The sequence below is a fragment of the Dreissena polymorpha genome, chromosome 1 (genome assembly GCF_020536995.1).
Source record: "Dreissena polymorpha isolate Duluth1 chromosome 1, UMN_Dpol_1.0, whole genome shotgun sequence".
Classification (NCBI taxonomy): domain Eukaryota; kingdom Metazoa; phylum Mollusca; class Bivalvia; order Myida; family Dreissenidae; genus Dreissena; species Dreissena polymorpha.
The window spans coordinates 106,777,638-106,801,304 of NC_068355.1; the positions used below are offsets into that span (position 1 = coordinate 106,777,638).

General features: G+C 37.1%; 2 protein-coding genes across 4 annotated transcripts in view; both read left to right on the forward strand.

Annotated features, from left to right (window-relative positions):
- The window catches only part of LOC127865205 (protein-tyrosine sulfotransferase 1-like), a 37,579-nt gene that overhangs the window by 1,837 nt on the left and 12,075 nt on the right, over window positions 1–23,667 (forward strand). For 2 of the 3 annotated variants that reach the window (XM_052405200.1, XM_052405198.1), the window contains exon 2: window positions 17,883–17,950. The gene's annotated coding sequence lies outside the window, so the exon portion shown is untranslated. Of the gene's footprint in view, window positions 1–17,882; window positions 17,951–18,394; window positions 18,459–23,667 lie in introns of all 3 variants that reach the window. The other variant, XM_052405199.1, reaches the window with a different exon arrangement.
- LOC127865239 (E3 ubiquitin-protein ligase RNF185-like) overlaps window positions 12,232–23,667 on the forward strand; it is a 422,044-nt gene continuing 410,608 nt past the window's right edge. The window contains exon 1 of the mRNA XM_052405272.1: window positions 12,232–12,245. The gene's annotated coding sequence lies outside the window, so the exon portion shown is untranslated. The remainder of the gene's footprint in view (window positions 12,246–23,667) is intronic.

Genomic DNA, 23,667 nt, shown 5'->3' on the forward strand with positions numbered 1-23,667 from the left:
TATTCGACACGTAATGCGCAGTAACAAATTATCGTTGAATTAATTACGCACAACTGTAAATGTTTCGTTCTATTCTCAAATGAGCATTATTATACCCCCACAAACAAAGTTTAGGGAGTATATAGGAGTGAACTTGTCTGTCGGTCGGTCGGTCTGTCTGTCGGTCTGTCTGTCGGTCCGTATTAAGTGTCCGCTCTCTAATTCAAGTAGTTTTCATCTGATCTTCACCAAACTTAATCAGAAGTTGTATCAACATGATGTCTAGGCCAAGTTTGAACATGGGCCTTGCCGGGTCAAAAACTAGGTCACGGGGTCACTTAGTGCGTTTTAAACATTCAGCATGTTGTCCACTCTCTAATTCAAGTAGTTTTCATCCGATCTTCACCAAACTTGGTCAGAAGTTGTATCTAGATGATCTTAAGGCCAAGTTCGAACATGGCCCTTGCCTGGTCAAAAACTAGGTCATGGGGTCACTTAGTGCGTTTTAAACATTCAGCATGTTGTCCGCTCTCTAATTCAAGTAGTTTTCATCCGATCTTCACCAAACTTGGTCAGAAGTTGTATCTAGATGATCTTAAGGCCCAGTTGGAACATGGGCCTTGCCAGGTCAGAAACTAGGTCACGGGGTCACTTAGTGTGTTTTAAGCTCATCTATTTTTTGGAAAAAAAAAATGAGCTATTGTCATCACCTTGGCGTCGGCGTCAGCGTCCGGTTAAGTTTTGTGTTTAGGTCCACTTTTCTCATAAAGTATCAAAGCTATTGCATTCAAACTTGGTACACTTACTTACTATCATTAGGGGACTGGGCAGTCCAATCGGCCCAGTCCAACATTCAGCATGTTGTCCGCTCTCTAATTCAAGTAGTTTTCATCCGATCTTCATTAAACTTGGTCAGAAGTTGTATCTAGATGATCTTAAGGCCAAGTTTGAACATGGGCCTTGCCAGGTCAGAAACTAGGTCACGGGGTCACTTAGTGCGTTTTTAGCTCATCTATTTTTTGAAAAAAAAAAAAGAGCTATTGTCATCACCTTGGCGTCGGCGGCAGCGTCCGGTTAAGTTTTGTGTTTTGGTCCACTTTTCTCATAAAGTATCAAAGCTATTGCATTCAAACTTGGTACACTTACTTACTATCATGAGGGGACTGGGCAGGCAAAGTTAGATAACTGTGGCGTGCATTTTGACAGAATTATGTGCCCTTTTTATACTTAGAAAATTGAAAATTTGGTTAAGTTTTGTGTTTAGGTCCATTTTATTCCTTAAGTATCAAAGCTATTGCTTTCATACTTGCAACACTTACTAACTATCATAATGGGACTGTGCAGGCAAAGTCATGTAACTCTGACTGGCATTTTGACAGAATTATGTGCCCTTTTTATACTTAGAAAATTGAAAATTTGGTTAAGTTTTGTGTTCACTTTACCCCTGAAGTATCATAGCAGGGTTTTCCCCAGGCCATTTAAGCGCCCCTTGCCGGGGCGCTTGAATTTCGAAATCAGAATCCCCGGGGCGCTTGAAATTTTCCGATCAGTGTATTTTTTAGTAAAAGAAAGTGGAGATTGTCCAAAAAAATCAAGGTTTCTCTATCAGTGTATCAATATTCCCTGTTTTAAAAGAGCATTCGGTACCTACTTTCACAAATAAACGCCATAAACACCACATGGGGTAATAGATAATCCACTGATAAGAGAATAGCATGACGAACGTATCGATTATTCTAGCCACATTACACAGTCATTACAATGCTGACAAAGATGTATCTGGTAACTTTCCAGTCGTCAAACTGTGAAGTTCATCGTCCAATTGGTTTTGCTTATGCTTATGAGGGCGGGGTTAACTATCGACCATTATTTTTGATTGACGTCGGGCATGAAGTAAGAGTTTATCGCAGCTTGATTAGCAAGAAGTTGTACCATTTACGTAATATAAAAACGGTAATAAGTACAGCACGTTTAAGACATTTTCGGGCATCATCATCACACCTTTTTACTGTAAACAAGTGTTACCTATGACTCATAATTAATACGAGAAATTAATTGCAAGTGCTAAACAATTAATTACTTATAGCGAGTAAGTTGTGCAAATGACTCCCGGTTACAATTATGTGATAACAATTTAATTCCAGTACATGTATATTTCATCATGTCCATTTATAGAAATGATTCACCTCGTTTTTCTGACATTTATTCGACACGTAATGCGCTTTTACAAATCTTCGTTGAATTAATTACGCACACTTGTAAATGTTTCGTCCGATAATCGATAGTTAGAAGACTGATGATGGCAACCAGCCGTGATCCTCGAGGACAAAGTGAATTTCATGCATAATTCCGTCAAAACATTTATTCGACTCGTAAAGTGTTTACACAAATTATCGTTGAATTTATAACGCAACGGTTAATATTTGGTGAAATCTCATATGGGAATAATTAAATTTGTAATCCGAAACCCATTCCCGTAAGTTGATGTTAACGCGTTTTTAATCCGAAACACACTTCCGAATGTAAATGTTACCGCAAAGTTAAATATTTTTGCTTCAAATTAGCAGTGCAAATTTATTTTGTGTAGAATCCGTTTCTCAATTAAAAAGAGCGCGAAAATTATGCAGCATGTACAACGTCGCGTCATTTTCATACAAAAATGTGCGTGTATTGAGCGTTTTAACAAGCACACAACAGGTCAGGGGATTGACGCATATTCAGAGGCAATATTTCATCAAATCTATAAATAGTCACTTAAAAAATGGCAAGGTTTGTGTTAAAGAAATAATAGAGAGCTTTTATTGTAAATATTTACCAGACAGTGATTTATAAAAACGGAATATACGGGATTATCGGGTAATAAATAGAAACTTGAAAAGTAGTAAGTATACAGTAATAGAGTCGGGTTGAAACGGATGTATTGGGGAATCGTTGGAGTCGGGATTTTACTATCTGTGCGGGAATGTTTTAAAACAATTAAACAATATAAAAAAAATATTTTTTTTTAAATGACTGGGGGAATTTTTTGATGAGTCATAGCGCACCGAATTAGTCTTTTACGCTGTTTTTCTTTGAGTTATAACGCACCACAGAACGTGAATTGACACGTTAAATTTTTAAAAAAATCAACGTCGGGAGGGGACACCCCTCCTGAACCACCCCTAGCAGCCCCGGGGCGCCTGACAAAAATCCCGTGGAAGGCACTGCATAGATATTGCTTTCATACTTAAAACACTCGCAAACTATCATGAGGAGACAGTATAGGACAAGTTGCATAACTCTGGTTGTCATTTTGACAGAATTATGGCCCTTTTTTGGCTTAGTAACTTTGAATATATGGTTAGATTTTGTGTTTAGATCCACTTTATTTCTAAAGAATCAAACTTCAAATACTTTCATGCTATCATGAGGGTACTGTACCTGGCAAGTTGATTTTTACCTTGACCTTTGAATGCCTTGACTCTGGAGGTCAAATTATTAAATTTTGCTAAAATTGCCATTACTTCTTTATTTATGATCAGATTTGATTGATACTTGGACAAAACATCTCTTACATGACATACCACAATAGACTCCACCCAAACCATCCCCCACGCCCCCCCCCCCAGGAATCCCCCCGCATTCCCCCTCCCCTAATTTATTTTTTGAAAGATCATCTAATAATTGACCACACCCTCACACTATAACCCCCCCCCCCCCCCCCCCGGACCACCCCCCCCCAAATATTTATTTTTATTACTTGCTTTTACCGTCCAACCATCCCACCCAAGAACCCCCCCCCCCCCAATTTTTTTTTTGCATTCTTTTTTCTTATTTTTGGAAGATAATGTAATAAATGACCACACCCTCACACTATACACCCCTCTCCATCCCACCTCCTCCTTGTGATTGAAGTATTGAGATAGGTCCCTTAACCTTTAAAAAGAAAAATAGATAAGCGGTCTGCACCCGCAAGGCGGTGCTCTTGTTTAACATTCAGCATGGTGTCCTCTCTCTTATTCAAGTAGTTTTTATCTGATCTTCACCAAACTTGGTTAGAAGTTTTATCTAGATGATCTGAAGGTCAAGTTCGAACATGGGCCATGCCAGATCAAAAACTAGGTCACAGGGTCACTAAGTACGTTTTACACATTGAGCATGGTGTCTGCTCTCTATTTCAAGTAAATTAAATCTGATCTTCACCAAACTTGGTCAGAAGTTGTAACTAGATGATGTGTAGGTCAAGTTTGAACATGGGCCATGCCGGGTCAAAATGTAGGTCATGGGGTCACTTAGTGTGTTTTAAACCTTACCATGTTGTCTGCTCTCTAATTCAAGTAGTTTTTATCAAATCTTCACCAAAATTGGTCATTAGTTGTATCTTGATAATGTCTAGGGCAAGTTTGAATATGGGTCATGCCAGATCAAAAACAAGGTCACGGGGTCACTTAGTGCGTTTTAAACATCACAATGTTGTCTGCTCTCTAATTCAAGTAGTTTTCATCCAATCTTCACCAAACTTGGTCAGAAGTTGTATCTAGATGATGTCTAGGTCAAGTTTGAATATGGGTCATACCGGGTCAGAAACTAGGTCACGGGGTATCTTAGTGCGTTTTAAACCTCGCCATGTTGTCCACTCTCTAATTCAAGAAGTTTTCATCCAATCTGTACCAAACTTGGTCACAAGTTTTATCTAAATGATCTCTAGGACAAGTTTGAACATGGGCCATTCCGGGTCTAAAACTAGGTCACGGGGTCACTGAGTGTGTTTTTAGCTCACCTGATTGCTCAGGTGAGCTTTTCTGACCGGTCTTTTTCCGTCGTACGTCCGTCCGTCTATTAACATTTGCTCGTAAACACTCTAGAGGCCACATTTCTTGTCCCATCTTCATGAAACTTGGTCAGAAGATTTGCCCCAATAAAATCTCGGCTGAGTTCGAAACTGGGTTGTGCCGGGTCAAAAACTAGGTCACTAGGTCAAAAAAAAAGAAAAACCTTGTAAACACTGAAGAAGTCAAATTTTATGTTCAATCTTCATGTAACTTTGTTAAAATGTTTGTCTAAATGATATCTTGATTGAGTTCAAAAGTGGTTCCGGTCTGTTGAAAAACATGGCCGCCAGTGGGTTGGGCAGTTTTCCTTATTTGGATTGATTGTTTATGAAGTTAATGTATGGGATCAGAAATAACATTTTGCTGTAATTTGTTGGTGTGTGAGCTCTGGTTAACAGGCTGTGTTTAAAGAAGACATTAACAATGGATATATGCTACTGCTGGTAAAGGGTTCTAAAATATACAGCTACATGTACCAAATTTAGGTTTGAAATGTAAATTGCTAACTGTTGGCTACATTGATCATGACTCACCAATGACCCCTATTGATCTTCTTGTCACTAGGTCAAAGGTGACAGTCACAGTGATTCAAAATACAAAAATTGGTTTTCAAATGATAACTCAAAAACACTTTCGCCTAGGATAAAGACTTAATAGGTGCATTGATCATGATTATAAAAATACCCCTGTTGAATTTCAAATCACTACATCAAAGATCCACATCACATTGACTCAAAACAATATAATTGTTTCTTGATATTTACTGACTATGCTTATGCCTAGATTCATGATCTTCATAGTTACATTGATCATGACTGGCAGATGACCAACATAATGTTCAAGTCACTAGGTCAAACGTCTTAAAAACAATGACTCAACACTGTAAAATGGTATCGAGATGACAACTCAAGAAACCAAGGTCAAAAGTCAAAGTCAGCAATGACTAATATATTCATATTCACACGATGGCTGCCATTACAACTGACAGCCCATATGCAGGCATGCATGTTTTACAAACAGTCCAATACATTTGGAAAAAATTCAATGAACACACTCTTCGAAGGTGAGCGAACTAGGGCCATCTTGGCCCTCTTGTTTAACATTCAGCATGGTGTCCACTCTCTAATTCAAGTAGTTTACATCCGATCTTCACCAAACTTGTTCAGAAGTTTTATGGAGATGATCTTAAGGCCAAGTTAGAACATGGGCCTTTCTGGGTCAAAAACTAGGTCAAGGGGTCACTTAGTGCGTTTTAAAAATTGAGCATAGTGTCCGCTGTTTTTTGTGAAGACAACAATGCAAAATATGTGTCAATGCAGCATGTGGGGGTATTCCTCACGTCTGTGACAAAGCTCTAGTTTAATTTGTAATCCAAAACACGCATCTGAATTTTTATGCTAACGCAACATTAACAATTAAATTGTAGCATCGAATAAACCTTGCTTTATCCTTTGTCTCTATGAAAAGCACGTGAAAATTATGCAGACATGTAGAACGTCGTATGGAAAGTGTGGGTGTATTTTGTGTTGTATAAAAACATGAACATCACGTCAGACGATTTACGTGTGTTCAGTGGAAAAAAACTCCCCGATTGGACGTTATTTCATCACATCTTTAAATAGAACCAAATGCCAAAATGTATTTGACACTTAAGAAAAATTGTGTATGTTTGTATTTCTTGAAATTCATGAGAACTTTTATCGTAAATATTTACCAGAATTTGCTTTTAAACTTGAACATACGGGACTATCGGGTAATGAGTAGCGACATGAAAAATAGTAAGTATGCAGTAATAGATACATTAAATTAAAAATGATTTAAGATATATTATTATAATTGTTCTTTTTAAATTTATTGACTCGCGTATCATTTTTAAAAGATTTTTATTTTATGATGCGCATCAACTCTGCGTCATGTTGCGGTTTGCTTCTTGCCTTGGCGGACAGATGCAAAGCATCGTGGCGAAAGGCGACATGCCACCGTATACTGACGTGGCTTCAACGGCCGACTCGGCAACGACTCGTTGCGCCTTGACGCCGCGGATCGCGAAATATATTTGTTCCACGTTGGCTGTACTGTACATAGTAGTGTTTTTCCCAGGCCATTTTAGCGTGGCGAAAAGCCACGCCGCCTTCCCGGATCACCACTCTGCTCTTTTCAAAGGCAAATTTCGCCACGCGCCCTTTTTTTCAAACGCAAATTTCGCCACGCGCCCTTATCGATTACATCTTTATTGCCTTTCTTGGTCAGCAAAATCAGCTTCCTTGATTGTCTGTGACGCTCCGACTGTGCTTGATTTACTCGAGAGACGTCAACGTCTAATCAACTACATTAATTGAGTAGATTTAATCTATAACAGTGCTCGATTTATAGGTAGTTGACTGCTCAAAAGCTGTGAATTAGTCATGCGTGAATAACCCCGTGTCAGTATCAATCGATAATACTGCTATGTTGTACCAAGCGCACTATTCAGTCGGCAATGTGTACTCCTCCACGATAAATCATCAAATCATTACTTCGGAGACTTTTGATGAGAAACTCGATGTTATTCTCGTGGCAATTGTGCATTGCATGCATTATTCAGTTATATCAAAACATATATTTTTACGCATAATTACATTTGAAATCACATACAAATTTATTCTTTATTGTTTTTGTCTTTAAGATAATTAGATCTAATTATTAAAATAAGACGTATACTAATTTAACAAAATGCGAATCGCATATACGATTTAACTTTGCTATGCGCACCTGTCGCTTACATTTGACATTTTATCAACATTGTGGACTATACAGAATTAAATTGTGACTCGGCAAAAATGGCAAATAACGTCGTAAACGATCGAATTAACAATGGAGATTATACATTAAGAAGGAATTGATGAAATGTCTGTGATAATCAGTGATGCATAAAAATGTTTTAGATAGCAACAACATTATTTATTTATTTGTAATCTACTCGGTGGATGTATGTCACGGAAACGAGTGTTTGCATATTGTTAGCGATCAATTTACTCGCAATGTTATCTTAAACATCTGTCAAGATTATTGTTAGAAAATGGGATAAGACAAACATGGTTTCATTTATATGTTAGTGGATCTGTGTATAATCAGATTCATATTCATATATTCCTTTATTATGTTTGTTGTGCTGTACAGTTTATTGAAACAGCATGGAACTTAAATGTACATTGCAAGGTAAATATATTAATATAAATCATAGTAAGTTAAATACATCTATTACCAATAAATGTGCTTGTTTATATGATAATTTTTTTCCACAACTGCTTCTGATGCGATTACATGTTTCCCCGTAATTCGTGTATTCCGGGAACGTTTCGCCCTTTTTTGCCTAAACTGCGCGCTAAAATGCCCTTTTTGAAAGTAATGCGCCACGCCCCTTTGCCCTCGTGGGAAAAACACTACATAGATACCATATATGTCCTTATTGACGCTCATGCCCTAATAGACGCGCAGGCCGTCTTATCTGGGGTTGATCGGAATTTATCGGAACCATAAGATAAGATTTATGTAGCCCATAATCCATTAAAGAGTGACACATAGCATCTGAAAATAATCTTTTCTGCGGCCATTTTGTTTGCAACACGGTGACACCGTAATTTGCTGAGATCGGGATAAAGGTGTGCAGTGCGCTCTTTTCTAATTAACACGAAAAAGTGTGCATCATTTCCGTAATTCGATGCGCACCACTTTGCATGCGATGCCCTGTTGTTTAAATCTTATATAAGATAAAATACTCTTACACAAATTATTTGTTTGCTCTTCGACTTATGAGATCGTTCATGAAAAGAATCGAGGTATATCGATCCCCGCGTCGTTGCGGTATTGTTTGTTTAAGTTTTTGTTTTCATGAAAACTCTTTGATTTACAACGCAAAACGTCTTATTTGAACTGACGCTAATTAATTTAATCATATTTCTCAGCTTCGCATTTGCTTTATTTTGATAATTTAATCCAAAGTTATATGTTAGCAAGTGTTTTTTACTGGAATTGTAAACAAAGAGTCGGGTAAAGTCTTCCAAAAATTTGCACGCTGTGTAAATTGATAGTTTGACGTCATCAAAGGGAAGCTGCTTCCTGTCTGAAGCAATAAAGCGCCAAATTTTTCGCCGACAAAATTGGCTTCCTTTATCTAGCAATCAACATGCCGAACCAATTGCGTGTTTGTTCCTCAATGGCAATCGTCCAATTTAATTATAGCATTTGCATAGCTCCGCCTTCGAATCTTTTGCAGAGAACAGAGGTGGAGTTAAACGGTTAATTGAGCAAGTTTTTTACGCAAGTTGAGTTCCGATTCGCCGAAATTACTCGGCCCTAAGCATTGAAACAACGAATACATGTATCAATGATTTTCCGTAAATATGCTACCGTGGGAGTATACTACGTAGGTTACAAACCAACAAAAATAATTATTATTGTCGTTAGTACAGGTGACGATTTGTGTAAAATTGGACATTGCGATGTAATGGGTCTGCAGCAGACTATGTCATACGATTGGATTAAACAATGTTGTGAGCAACAGGTAATGAAAATATTATAGATATAAACGGGCGTTTTATTTTTCTTTCATTAGAGACAAACAAATATTTGTTTCATGGCCAGCGCTATCATAGTGTGTTTCCACATCCATATATTTGTTGTTGATGTATATTCCTCGAGGACTGCATGTAACTCGGGTGCAAGGCAGCAGTGAGGGACGTTGTCATGGGTGGCACATGCGCTTTATGCCGATGATGCCAACTGTATGGTATTGAGCGTTCGAGTGTATTGTTCGTCACGCTATAAATACTTATCAACTAGACACAGTGAAGGCGTAAAATACCGGGTCAAACTGGATTTAATGGTGAGCGTCTCTTAATGGGGAAATATTTAAGTCAATGAAAAATAAAATGGGATCCACGGACGATTTGCCTAAAATTGGACATTGCGATTGGATTTAACAATTTTGTGAGCGGCAGGAAATGAAAATGTTACACTGTTCAAATATGAGGAATAGGTAATAGTGGTTTGAATTTAATGCGTAGGGGTCTTGAAAAAACACGTGCAGTGCGCGTCAATCAGGACATATACGGTATCAATGGTAAAAGGAATTGTGTATGTTATGATGTATGAGGTTGTTGATCTTGATTTTATAGACATATTATATATATATAGTGAGACATATTTTTTACATGTTTTTTTGCCATTACACGGTAGATATTTAAGCTGTACAAAAAAAAACACATTAATATATGTCCCTAATTTGCAAATTTAAACAACTTAAGAGATACTGGTAACACAGTATTTATTGTCCGCGACCTGTTTTACGGGAGGGGACTTATGGTTTGCACTCTGTGTGTCCGTCAGTCCATGAGACCGTCAGTCCGTGAGTCTGTCACACTTTTCTGGATCCTGTGATAACTTTACAAGTTCTTAATATTTTTAGCTCACCTGAGCACACCGTGCTTATTGTGAGCTTTTGTGATCGCCTTTTTGTCCGTCGTCCGTCGTGCGTTGTGAGGCGTCAACATTTGACTTGTTAACTCTCTAGAGGCCACATTTATTGTCCAATCTTCATGAAATTTGGTCAGAAGATTGGTCTCAATGATATCTTGGATGAGTTCGAAAATGGTTACGTTTGCTTGAAAAACATGGCTGCCAAGGGGCGGGGCATTTTTCCTTAAATGGCTATGTATGGCTATAGTAAAATCTTGTTAACACTTTAGAGACCACATTTATTGTCTGATCTTCATGAAACTTGGTCAGAAGATTTATCCCAATAATATCTTGGACGAGTTCAAAAATGATGTCGAATGGTTGAAAAACATGGCCACCACGGGGGCGGGGCATTTTTCCTTATATGGCTATAGTAAAACCTTGTTAACACTCTAGAGGTCACATTTAATTCCGATCATCATGAAACTTGCTCAGAAGATTTGTCCCAATGATATCTTGGATGAGTTCGAAAATGGTAACCTTTGCTTGAAAAACATGGCTGCCAAGGGGCGGGGCATTTTTCCTTATATGGCTATATATATGGCTTTAGTAAAATCTTGTTAACACTCTAGAGGCCACATTTATTGTCCAATCTTCATGAAACTTGGTCAGAAGATTCATCCCAATAATATCTTGGAAGAGTTAAAAAATGATGCCGCTTGGTTTTAAAACATGGCTGCCAGGGGGCGGGGCATTTTCCTTATATGGCTATATATAGTAAAACCTTGTTAACACTATAGAGGCCACATTTATTGTCCAATCTTCATGAAATTTGGTCAGAAGATTGGTCTCATTGATATCTTGGATTAGTTCGAGATGATTACGTTTGCTTGAAAAACATGGCTGCCATGGGGCGGGGCATTTTTCGTTATATGGCTATAGTAAAATCTTGTTAACACTCTAGAGGCCACATTTATTGTCTGATCTTCATGAAACTTGGTCAGAAGATTCATCCCAATAATATCCTGGAAGAGTACGAAAATGATGCCAGTTGGTTGAAAAACATGGCTGCCAGGGGGCAGGGCATTTTTATACGCCCGTTTTAAAAAAGCGGGACGTATTATAGTTTCACCTTGGCGGTGGGCGGGCGGCGTCCACAGCAGTGTCCGCTCTCTAATTCAAATAGTTTTTATCCTGATCTTCACAAAACTTGGTCAGAAGTTTTATCTATACAATATCTAGGTCAAGTTCGAATATGGTTTATGCTGGGTCAAAAACTAGGTCACAGGGTCACTTAGTGCATTTCAAGCATTTAGCATGGTGTCCGCTCTCTAATGGAAGTAATTTTTATCCGATCTTCACCAAACTTGGTCAGAAGTTGTATCTGGACAATATCTAGGTCAAGTTTGAATATGGGTCATGCCGGATCAAAAACTAGGTCACGGGGTCACTAAGTGCATTTCAAGCATTTAGCATGGTGTCCGCTCTGTATAGAACTAGTTTTCATACGATAATCACCATACTTGATCAGAAGTGTATCTAGACAATATCTAGGTCAAGTTTGAATATGGGTCATGCAGGGTCAAAAACTAGGTCACAGGGTCACTAAGTGCATTTCAAGCATTTAGCATGGTGTCTGCTCTCTAATTGAAGTAGTTTTCATCTGATCTTCACCAAATTGGGTCAGAAGTTGTGTCTAGACAATATGTAGGTCAAGTTCAAATATGGGTCATGCCGGGTCAAAAACTAGATCGCGAGGTCACTTAGTGCATTTCAAGCATTTAGCATGGTGTCCGCTTTCTTATTGAAGTAGTTTTCATCTGATCTTCACCAAATTTGGTCAGAAGTTGTGTCTAGATGATATGTAGGTCAAGTTCAAATATGGGTCATGGTAAAGTAATCAAGTTGTCCAAAACCTTCAAACGGGCGTATCTTGTGACAGTTTGGCACTATTGTTCCTAAAATGGCTATAGTAGAGCCGTGTTAACACTCTAGAGGCCACATTAATTTTCCTATCTTCATGAAACTTGCTCAGAAGATTTGTCCCAATGATATCTTGGATGAGTTAAAAAATGGTAACCTTTGCTTGTAAAACAAGGTTGCCAAGGGGCGGGGCATTTTTCCTTATATGGCTATGTACAGTACACTCCACGCGTTTTCCCCAATTTCCCTCCATACTCTGCGGGTTTCGACCTGGAGGGAGAAAAAGAAAATCCTGCTATACGCGGCGTTTGCATGATTTTGGACGCGGCGGTTAACGATCGGCAAAACTGATAAGCCGACGTGGCGGCCCTCGGCGTTGGCAACGCGGGGGAAACTCCGCGTTTTACGAGATAACGATCAACTTAATTTTGTTTGACTTCCTGATTTTCAAATAAAATTACATTTATTACAAGTACATACATGTACATGTAGTATAATATTTACAATTTAAAAAAAAACAACCAAGATAGATCGATCCCGACGTGGTTGTAGAAGTAGTTGTTGTTGTATAGAAAACTTGTTGATTTACGACACACAAAACGTCGTCTTTTAACTAATACTTACCAATTAATATAAACACAGTTTGCAACATTGTTTTTCTTTGATAATTTAATCCCAAGTTTTCATGTTAGCAGGTGATTTTCTATACTGAACATGTATACAAATGACCAAGGACCCTAAAAATCTCGCAAATCTGTGTGAATTGACAGTTTGACGTAATCAAAGAAAAGCCGCTTCCTGTCTAAAGGCATAACTTACTCAAGTGAACACGTTCAACGAATGCATAAGGAATGGTTTTAATTGTCGGAACAAAGTCAATTCTCTGCTCGCTAATGCATTGATTTTCTCTTTGTTTGTAGGTTATTCCATTGATTGCTAAAAGGTGGTAACTATTGACTTGATAATTGCATTTAATATTCACAGTTGTATTCTTGTTGCGTCGACATTCTAAACAATGTTTACCAGTAATTATGGACCAAATCGGCAGAGTGACATTCACACATGTTAATCCCTTTTGTCAAAACACCGCAGACAGCAGTCTACACAATTGGTCAGTAGACAAGCTTTGCGTGTTTTCATAACGTCAAACACTTAAATTCCAGTTCCGCCCAGATGTCTTCTTTATTCAGTTTACAGTACAATTAGTGTTAAAATAATTACTCTACTAAAATACCGTAACGATAAAGATTCGGCGTGTTCGATTTGAAATTATTTTAGAGGAAATATCAACTTATTCGTGATATAATTTCGTTAATAAATACCAAAGAAACTTTTTACCGAAATCAACAAAATTTAATGTTCTCTGCGCTACAAAGTTTGTATAAAAAAAATCAATACACGCACGCTTTGCAGGAGTATACATTGTACCTTGACCTTGTACATTGCAGCATAATTTTCGTGCGCTTTTGTCGGGAAATATATACATGATTACTGTATATTGGAAGCATTTGTAAACGTCGTGTTAACAATTAAAAATCGTAGTGTGTTTCGGATTACTAATTATTATTCTCATTATGATTATGTTTATATTCTGTTATGATTTAAATATTAATTTGTCAAATGTATTATATTAGACTAATTCATATTGTAGACGTACCTGTGAATTAAAAAACATAATTTTTATACGTATTAATTTTCTATACAATTATCTTTTTTATACATGTACTACAGTATTTAAACAATTTATTATAACAAAGTTTTTATTTTTTGGCATGCCCAGTAGCACACTGCTAACGCGGCGTTGCGCGGCGATCACTGATAAGAACGGAAAGTGTCTGCATTTACCGACTAGCCTAAAGTAATACACGCCGCGGGAATTAGCGAACGCGGCGTAACGCCGAGCGTTTTATCGAGTTCACCTCGCTCTTCCAACGACGCGTGAACACTCGCTAGCAGAAAAAAAAACGCGGAGGGAGCGCGTTTTTTGGGGAAAACGTGTGGAGTGTACTGTATGGCTATAGTAAAATCTTGTTAACACTCTAGGGGCCGCATTTATTTTCCGATCTTCATGAAACTTGGTCAGATGATTTGTCCCAATGATATCTTGGACGAGTTTGAACATGGTAACCTTTGCTTGAAAAACATTGCTGCCAAGAGGTGGCGCATTTTTCCTAATATGGCTATATATGGCTATAGTAAAATCTTGTTAACACTCTAGAGGCCACATTTATAGTTCGATCTTCATGAAACTCTGTAAGAAGATTAATCCCAATAGTATCTTGGACGTGTTCGAAAATGATGCCAGTTGGTTGAAAAACATGGCCACCACGGGGGCGGGGCATTTTTCCTAATATGGCTATAGTAAAACCTTGTTAACACTCTACGAGGTCACATTTATTTTCTGATCATCATGAAACTTGCTCAGAAGATTTGTCCCAATGATATCTTGGATGAGTTCGAAAATGGTTTTGGTTGCTTTAAAAACATGGCAATTAGGGGCGTGGCATTTTTCCATATATGGCTATAGTAAAACCTTGTTAACACTCTAGAGGCCACATTAGTTTTCCGATCTTCATGAAACTTGCTCAGAAGATTTGTCCCAATGATATCTTGGATGAGTTAAAAAATGGTAACCTTTGCTTGAAAAACATGACTGCCAAGGGGCGGGAAATTTTTCCTTATATGGCTATAGTCAAATCTTGTTAACACTCTAGACGCCACATTTACTGTCCTATCTTCATGAATTTTGGTCAGAAGATTTATCCCGATAACATCTTGGACGAGTTAATAAATGACGCCGGTTGGTTGAAAAACATGGCCACCACGGGGGCGGGGCATTTTTCCTTATATGGCTCAGGGCTTTCCTTAGACCTTAAATCTCAAGAGTCAGTGACTCTTGGGACCAAATTTTCAAGAGTCAAAATCAAATTTGTATGAGTCATAATAATAACGCAGGAGAGTCAATGATCTCTTGTACTTTAAGCAAATTACTGAGATATAATATATAAAAAGCAACAAATTTACAAATCTCTAAACATTTATTTCTTATATTCCAGTCAATAAAAGAGATAATGCAAACATACATTGTAACCAACATTGTGAGCATAGTGAAATCGATATGAAAAAAACACTCGCACTTGTAGTGACATACATGTAATATATATCAGGGGTGTCAATTGTCCCAAATTCGAAATACGGAAAATTAAGCAGAGATTCAGAGACCGTAGGATGAAGGGAATAGAGGGCAGAGCCCCTCGAGCCCTTGCTTATTGTTATTCTTTATTTTCTTTCTATGTGCAATTTCTTGTGAGTACAATGCAAAATTTTATCAATCAGACCATCCATAACACCTCATGTGTATTCGTCATTCTATAAAAAATGTTATAAAGACCTTGGAAATAAATTAAAATCAACGAACCATACCGTATCCGAAAACGACTGTCCGAAAACAGGTAGAGATACGTCATTTGCGAATGAAATAAAATATGTGTTTTGTTTGTCTGCAGAAAATGAAAGCCAGTAATAAGTAACCTAGCAAATACGCAATTAATATATAGTTTGGTTGACATATTGTTTTAAGTATGATATTGCAATGCTTTACTTTGCTAATAGATAATTTATAGTTGGCGGACAACTATAGCAACGTTCGTAGAATGGTACGGTTTTCGGAAGGTAGCGAAGATGTTTAAAAAAAAAAAAGATGTTTCGTCAGTTACTGCTCATGTCGACCCTGGACGGCTCAAATCCGGATTTAATTATTTCATGTGCCATCTTTACCGAAGACGTGCGACAAACACGCCGATTTTCTATGCCGTCTCAAATGGTCAATTATTACACCTATGTTGAAATCAATTAGCAGATGCAGCATCCAAATTTTTCACTTTGCCACACAGTCAGTTATACCAGTTCTATGGTTATTTTAAGCAACTCTGATGCAAAGTGTGTTAATTTACGTTGTAGACAGTACATATGCCAGCATAACTTTCGCGCGTCATTGTCATTGCACAAAATCAAAGACTGCTTGTGATGGTAAATTTGTTACAGCAACTAGCTGTAATATGAGCTTTTATTTGTTCCAATTTGGTTGGCAACTTGCATTATTACATCTGCAAGTGAGATAGACAGGAAAAGTTGCTTTTGCACAGTGTTGCATTTCATCCTTTTAATATATCACATGCATTTAGCAAACATACTTAGTGTTTTCTGGCGGTGTGGTATTAATAACTTATCAAACTTCTTCTCAAGAAGGTCAGATATCTATCTATCTATACTGTCTAATTCCCCTTGCGGTTATTATTGACAATATGGTGGACGAACCAGTTATCGAACACATAGGGAATTACGTTAAAATTTAAACACTTAAAATAACAAAAACATTATGTTTAACAAATGACTAAAAGTTTAATCATTTAATAACTTATCTGTTAAGTTTTCCAGCAAATATCCTTCAAGAATCTAAACATTGATTAAACTTGTCTGTGAACAAGGTAAGTGTTATTCTTTTAATCAACTGTACTTTGTGTGGTTAAATGAATACAATCGGTATCAACGTCATGTGTTGAAGTCTTGTTTGCGGCTATAAACTAGCAATGGCCAAATTCGTTAAAAGGGGAGTAACAAGTCAGCTCATTGAAATTAAAAGGTCAAAATCAACTATTATTTTGTTTGATAGACAATTCTTTCCAAGGCCAGTCTGTGCCGATTTTAATGTTTCTTAAATACGCTTAACAGTAAAATCACAGAAAACTTAAGGCAATCTAAACAAAATTAAGCGCAAGTTTAGCGACTTCATTTCAAATGAGTTTTTCTCATTATGACACTTGCAGAATTAGCATCTAAAATCTCAGAACACGCCACATAAATATTGTACATAAAAACCCCATATAAACTTATTAAGACATCATTTTTATGTACCTAACCAATTAATGTATGCGACAAAGCAGTCAAGTCTTTATATTTTCCAAAATAGTGTGGGTAAAAAGAAATAAAACTCGAAAATGTTGAAGAGGCACTATTGATCATATATAAGGCATTAAAAGTACAATTGAATGCATATGTGCCCACATACACTTTCTGTAGGCCTCTACAAAGCAAAGAAATTGCAACAAAATGGCTGAAAAAGAATTATAAAGTCACTGCCCACATATGGTTTCCTGGTCTTCCCCAGATGGTATCAATGTTTTCCCAACATGGTCATTAAAAACGCAAATTTCTCCACAATAAATAGTTTTCTGGAGAAACCCTGCTGAGAGGTTATGACAGACATGTGAAAGTTTGTATACATACTTTAATAATTGTAGTGGCTTGCAAATTAAAGCAGTTTTTTCTCCCCTAAATGCCTGAACATGGCCCGTTTTACCCGATCTTCTACTTCAGGGAGCCACATTTCAATCATTTTTTAAGAAAATTTGTCAGGATTTTTCTACATGTAGGCCAATACCTTTGTTATCAATGTTAATACACAGTTGTTTCAAATTGGACTTTAAAAAAATTAATTTTTCCAATTTACTTACCCTATGTAACTTCATGCCAAAATGCACAGCACTGTCCCGTATGGTATTACACGACCCGCAAGGTATCGGGTTTCCTGGGGTGGTTTATCTTGTGTCAGCATTTAAGGCACCAGGTCAAGTCTTCTACTATAATTAGGTGTACATGTAACTCACTTTAGGGCCATCACAGCCCTTTTGTGTCATTGTATGAAAGTGATTGTGCTCATGTTTGTATTTGTAGAAGATGTTAGAGATGCCAAGTGTGAAGTTCAAGACCTGCTGACTTGCTGAAATGGTTGTCATGCACTGGTAAGTCACACTTACAAACATTCAATAGCCTGCCAGTCATTGCCCCTTACATTGTATATGTACACAATGATTAAACTACATTGTATGTCTGTTAAAACTACCAGCTGGCTATCATTACAGGAGTTGCTAAGTGTGTCTTTCCTGTTGTTGTTCATACATCTCTCGGCTCAAGGATATGTGCTGTTAAAGATAGCACTAATGGATTATGATCAAGAACCAAACACACAACCTTAATTAATATGTACATTATAGGAAGAATTGCTGTTCTTTTTAAAACCCATAAAATTCCTTATTTAATCGTATTTTCATCCAAACCTGTAGACTCATGATCTAACAAGGTGCTGACGGGCTTTATCAATTGCCTTTAATCGGGAGCCGATTGTCTCGGTTTACCATTAAATCTGGTTTCAATTGAAAAATTGACCTGGTTGACAAATTTTCAAGGTGCTGATTGTCCAGGAATGCAAATAAACACAGGGTGCTGATTGTTTAGGTGCTGTTTGTCCAGGTACCAATTACAATAACTTAGAAATACCAAGCTGTTGTTTGTGAAATCAATACTAATTATCATCCCCCTTGCACAAAACCCATAGCATATTATGTTTTATTGTGAAGATATTATTATTATATGCTAAATGATGTTAGCAAACAATATTAATATTATTATGCCCCCCTTCGAAGAAAAGGGGGTATATTGCTTTGCACATGTCGGTCGGTCGGTCGGTCTGTCGGTCCGTCCACCAGGTGGTTTCCGGATGATAACTCAAGAACGCTTAGGCCTAGGATCATGAAACTTCATAGGTACATTGATCATGACTCGCAGATGACCCCTATTGATTTTGAGGTCACTAGGTCAAAGGTCAAGGTCACTGACCCGAAATAGTAAAATGGTTTCCGGATGATAATTCAAGAACGCTTATGCCTAGGATCATGAAACTTGATAGGTAGATTGATCATGACTCGCAGATGACCCCTATTGATTTTCAGGTCACTAGGTCAAAGGTCAAGGTCACGGTGACCCGAAATAGTAAAATGTTTTCCGGATGATAACTCAAGAACGCTTATGCCTAGGATCATGAAACTTGATAGGTAGATTGACCATGACTCGCTGATGACCCCTAATGATTTTGAGGTCACTAGGTCAAAGGTCAAGGTCACGGTGACCCGAAATATTAAAATGGTTTCCAGATGATAACTCAAGAACGCTTATGCCTAGGATCATGAAACTTGATAGGTAGATTGATCATTGCTCGCAGATGACCCCTATTGATTTACAGGTCACACGGTCAAAGGTCAAGGTCACAGTGACCCGAAATAGTAAAATGGTTTCCGGATGATAACTTAAAAACGCTTATGCCTAGGATCATGAAACTTGATAGGTAGTTTGATCATGACTGGCAGATGACCCCTATTGATTTTCAGTTCACTAGGTCAAAGGTCAAGGTCACAGTGACCCGAAATAGTAAAATGGTTTCCGGATGATAACTCAAGAACGCTTATGCCTAGGATCATGAAACTTCATAGGTACATTGATCATGACTGGCAGATGACCCCTATTGATTTTTAACCAGGTTTTCCGAAGGAAAAAACTGGTTATTAGATTGGCGAATGCGGGCGGGCTGGCGGGCGGGCTGGCGGGCGGGCAGAACAAGCTTGTCCGGGCCATAACTATGTCGTTCATTGTCAGATTTTAAAATCATTTGGCACATTTGTTCACCATCATTGGACAGTGTGTCGCGCGAAATAATTACGTCGATATCTCCAAGGTCAAGGTCACACTTTGAGTTCAAAGGTCAAAAATGGCCATAAATTAGCTTGTCCTGGCCATAACTTTGTCATTCATTGTGAGATTTTAAAATCATTTGGCACATTTGTTCACCATCATGGGACGGTGTGTGGCACGAAAGAATCACGTCAATATCTCCAATGTCAAGGTCGCCACGACTAAAAATAGATTTAAAAAAAAAACAATCTTACAAAGGGGGTTAATTTTGTTTGTTCAATTCAAAAGTTCAGTTTGAGTTTTCTCCCTTTATCAGATTTTTTTTCACAATGAAAACCTGGTTTTGTGACAATTTTGTCCCTTGTTATTCTATTTGCCTTTTAAAATGATGTCTATTACTAGTCTGTGTAGTAAAGAGTAAATTACTGGGGTTAGATATCAGTATTGTAAGTAAGTTTACACAATCATTTTTGTACCAACACATTAAGTCTCTCGTAATTTACTAGAAAATGGGGGAATGAATTGGATACGGCCAAGCACGCATAACATTTTTGAAGCTTTCATTTTTTAACGACCCAGACCATAGCCTGAATTATATATGTTATTGTCCATTCACTAGCAGTGCAACTGATTTGTGTTTAAGTCATTAATAATTTGCTAAGTGTTCAAATAACTTACAGAGCCATTGATATATACATAAATATAAAAAATAACGGCATTTTGAAAAAAAACTACTAAACATAAAAGGCTAAACCATGATGCATTTCCATTTTTTCTAGTAATATTTATACATTTAGAATTTGTTGCAAAATGTTAGAAACATATTAAAAGCATTTTATTTTTATGTAATCGGGTATCGGTATTTCAAAATTTTGTCTGTAAGTTCTAGGTTGGTGCTTAGGAAAAATAAAGAAAATAATGTAGCCAAATTCAGCATTAATTGTGATGACGAACCACATCATAAGCTAGTGAGTTCTATGTATGAGTATACCTGTAAAAGCATAATTATGTAAATGCTTTATTTTAATTATTTTTACTTTATTCGCTTTAATGTTTTGACAGTAAATGGTAACACCTCTACGCCTCCTCCTCTCCCCCCCCCCCCCCCCCCCCCCGCCTCCGACTCAGTTATATGTTTTACAAACGTATTTGTCAAACAACATAGTCTGGTGCTTTTTGGCTCTTTAAAAATACATCTTCTGCCATGTATTGAACGTAAATTGACGTATTTTTTCTATAGTTTAAATGGAGCAATACTTTCCCTGTGTGTGCATTAATTCTCATGTTACATTTACATTATAAAATACTACATGTACTGAGTTGCAAGTCTTTATTTAGTTAGCGCATGGTCTTTTGCAACATGCAAGCTTTCCATTTGGGTTTTGACAGACAACAGTAAGCACTTTGCGCTCTAATTAAAACACGGTTTTAGGTACCATAAATGTATAGAGAATAATGAAATCTTATTGTTATACTTGTAAAAGTCCTCAAAAGGTTAAATATGTTTAAAATCACTTACATGTACATAATGTACATTATATACAGATGTACTAAAATTTAATGCACCTTAAAATGCTTGCTTTAAAAGATCTTCATTATTTTCATAATTTTACTGGACATGTTACATTTTTACAGTTGTTAAAAACCTTTGAAGTGTTTGTTTACTCTGTTTGCTGAAAACTTTTGTTGAAATGCCACTCTGCTCAAGTAAGCTAGTTGTTTAATTATTCATATATTATTCACAAAATGTGGTTTATTTCTTGACTTGACATTGCAAATCAATATTTATGAATACAAATTAGTATCCACCTCCAAAGCAAACAATTTGAAATATTTGTTTTATGAGGGTTCTAAATAAACTGTATAAACATTTTTACACATTAACTGTATTTAAGTGAACAATGTGAGACAGTCGTTGATTGACTATAGAACCATGGTATACATACATGCCATCAATTTCAGACTGATTCCGGGACATTGTGCTAAATTTTACGGGACTTTCCGGGACATTTATACAAATAGTGATATATGAAGTCATACATGTATTTTTGGTACGCATTTTTTCGCGATATCCAATTAGTTAAATTACTTATGTAAATTACCTGGAATAAACAAATTTAACATTCATTTACGATCAATGCACAAAAAAACGTTATTTAAACAAGAAGAATAAAGTATGATTAACATCGTAAATTGCTTAAAGTCACTATCACGCTCACCAATACATACGGCTACTGTATTATGCTATATAAAAACATTCGACAACAAGTAGTACCATACGATGGTTAATTACAATAGGAAGACCCTAAAAACAAGTAACATTGATGTAAAAACGTTATATTACAAGCATTTGGCAAGTTTTAAGCATCTTTAAATATCAAAATATCGTTCCATGATGTAATATACTTTCGCTTTCGAGTCAGGAATCGGATTCATTCGGGTTGCGTTCATTTGCATAATTTATACAAGCCATTTTCGCATTCGCTAAGTTCCAGTTACCCAGAATTCATTTTGATTTCACAGACTGATTATTCATGAGAGCTATGTCATGCTTCCGACGCTTACCGTATCCAATCTCGTGTTCGCCCGTAAATGTTCGGATATTTCACGGGAGATATAAATGGAATTATTTGTGGCCACAAAAAAATAAAAACGAGCATTTTGTATCTCGTTAAATCAATTCTACCAGACAACATCTAACGTTGAAATCTTGCATTTTGCTAAAAGGAACATAGATTTTTTATGGGTTAGCTTTATTTAACGAAATATTCGATATTTTTGAGCGTGATTGTTACTTTAAACAATTGACAAATTAAACATTTCTACATCCGTTACTAGATACAAGCCACGTGTTTTGTGTGTTTGAAAAGAGCACATGTATATAAACATGAGATAGTTCAGTGCTGATTTAATTTTCAGTCACTGTATACACTTAAAACGTGGACTGCGTGTAACACGGGTGATGAATTCAGACGTTGTCATGGGTGGCGCGCGCGGTGTAAGCTATGACGTCAAACTGTTTAAACTCACATTGTATGCGCTGAGCGTAAAGGCGTGTTGTTTATCGCAATATGAGTGTGAATGAATCTGACATCGCGAAAATCCGGGTGAAACTGGATTTATTCATGAATGTGCATCGCGCAATCCGTTAAAACTACACAGCCATCAAATTTGAGCAAGCCAATTCACAGCGAATTAACCCCTTTTGTTTGACTGTGATTACGAGACAATCAACAAGATAATAGGCCCCCCCGTTAATTGATCGATTTTGACACGTCGCGTTTTTGCCTAATCGGACAGTCATTGTTTTGGAGATAACGCAATATCAGTGGCAAGTACAGATTTGCATGCTAAGATGAGGAACATACATGTTTTACTGAAATCCGGGACATTTGACCAATTTCCGGGACTGCGGGACAGGGTATGCATTTCCGGGACTGTCCCGGATGATCCGGGACGTATGGCATGTATAATGGTATATATATTTACACCAAGTGGTGGTCAACTTACCTAACAGGCAGGGTTTGCTCCAAGAACTCCAAGCTTCTCCATTCCACACAAGACAATATCATCATTGAAAATCTGTCAGTAATAACTCACTCCTGCTGAACTACGTTATAATGAGAGGTGCGTCTGAACGACAATGCGATACGGCGTCATAACTTCAACAGTTACGGCGTCTTTCCACTGTTTGTTGACGATACGGGACGTTGTTAAAATTAATGGTAAATATCGGTAATTTTGAATAGTTTTTGTATGTGTAAGCCAATATTTATTTAAATATGGATATTGTGTTCCTCTTTCATAGCTTGCCATGTAATTTATTTATCTTATCGATAAAATGGAAGTTTTACAGACCTGTATAAACAACTCATAAAATTATTGGAATATAATTCAAAGTCTTACATTAAACAGAAGAAAATGCTAACAAAGGTAAGCAAGAAAGAATATTTAATCAATCTTATCAAGATCTGTCTCAAAATTAACTGCATAT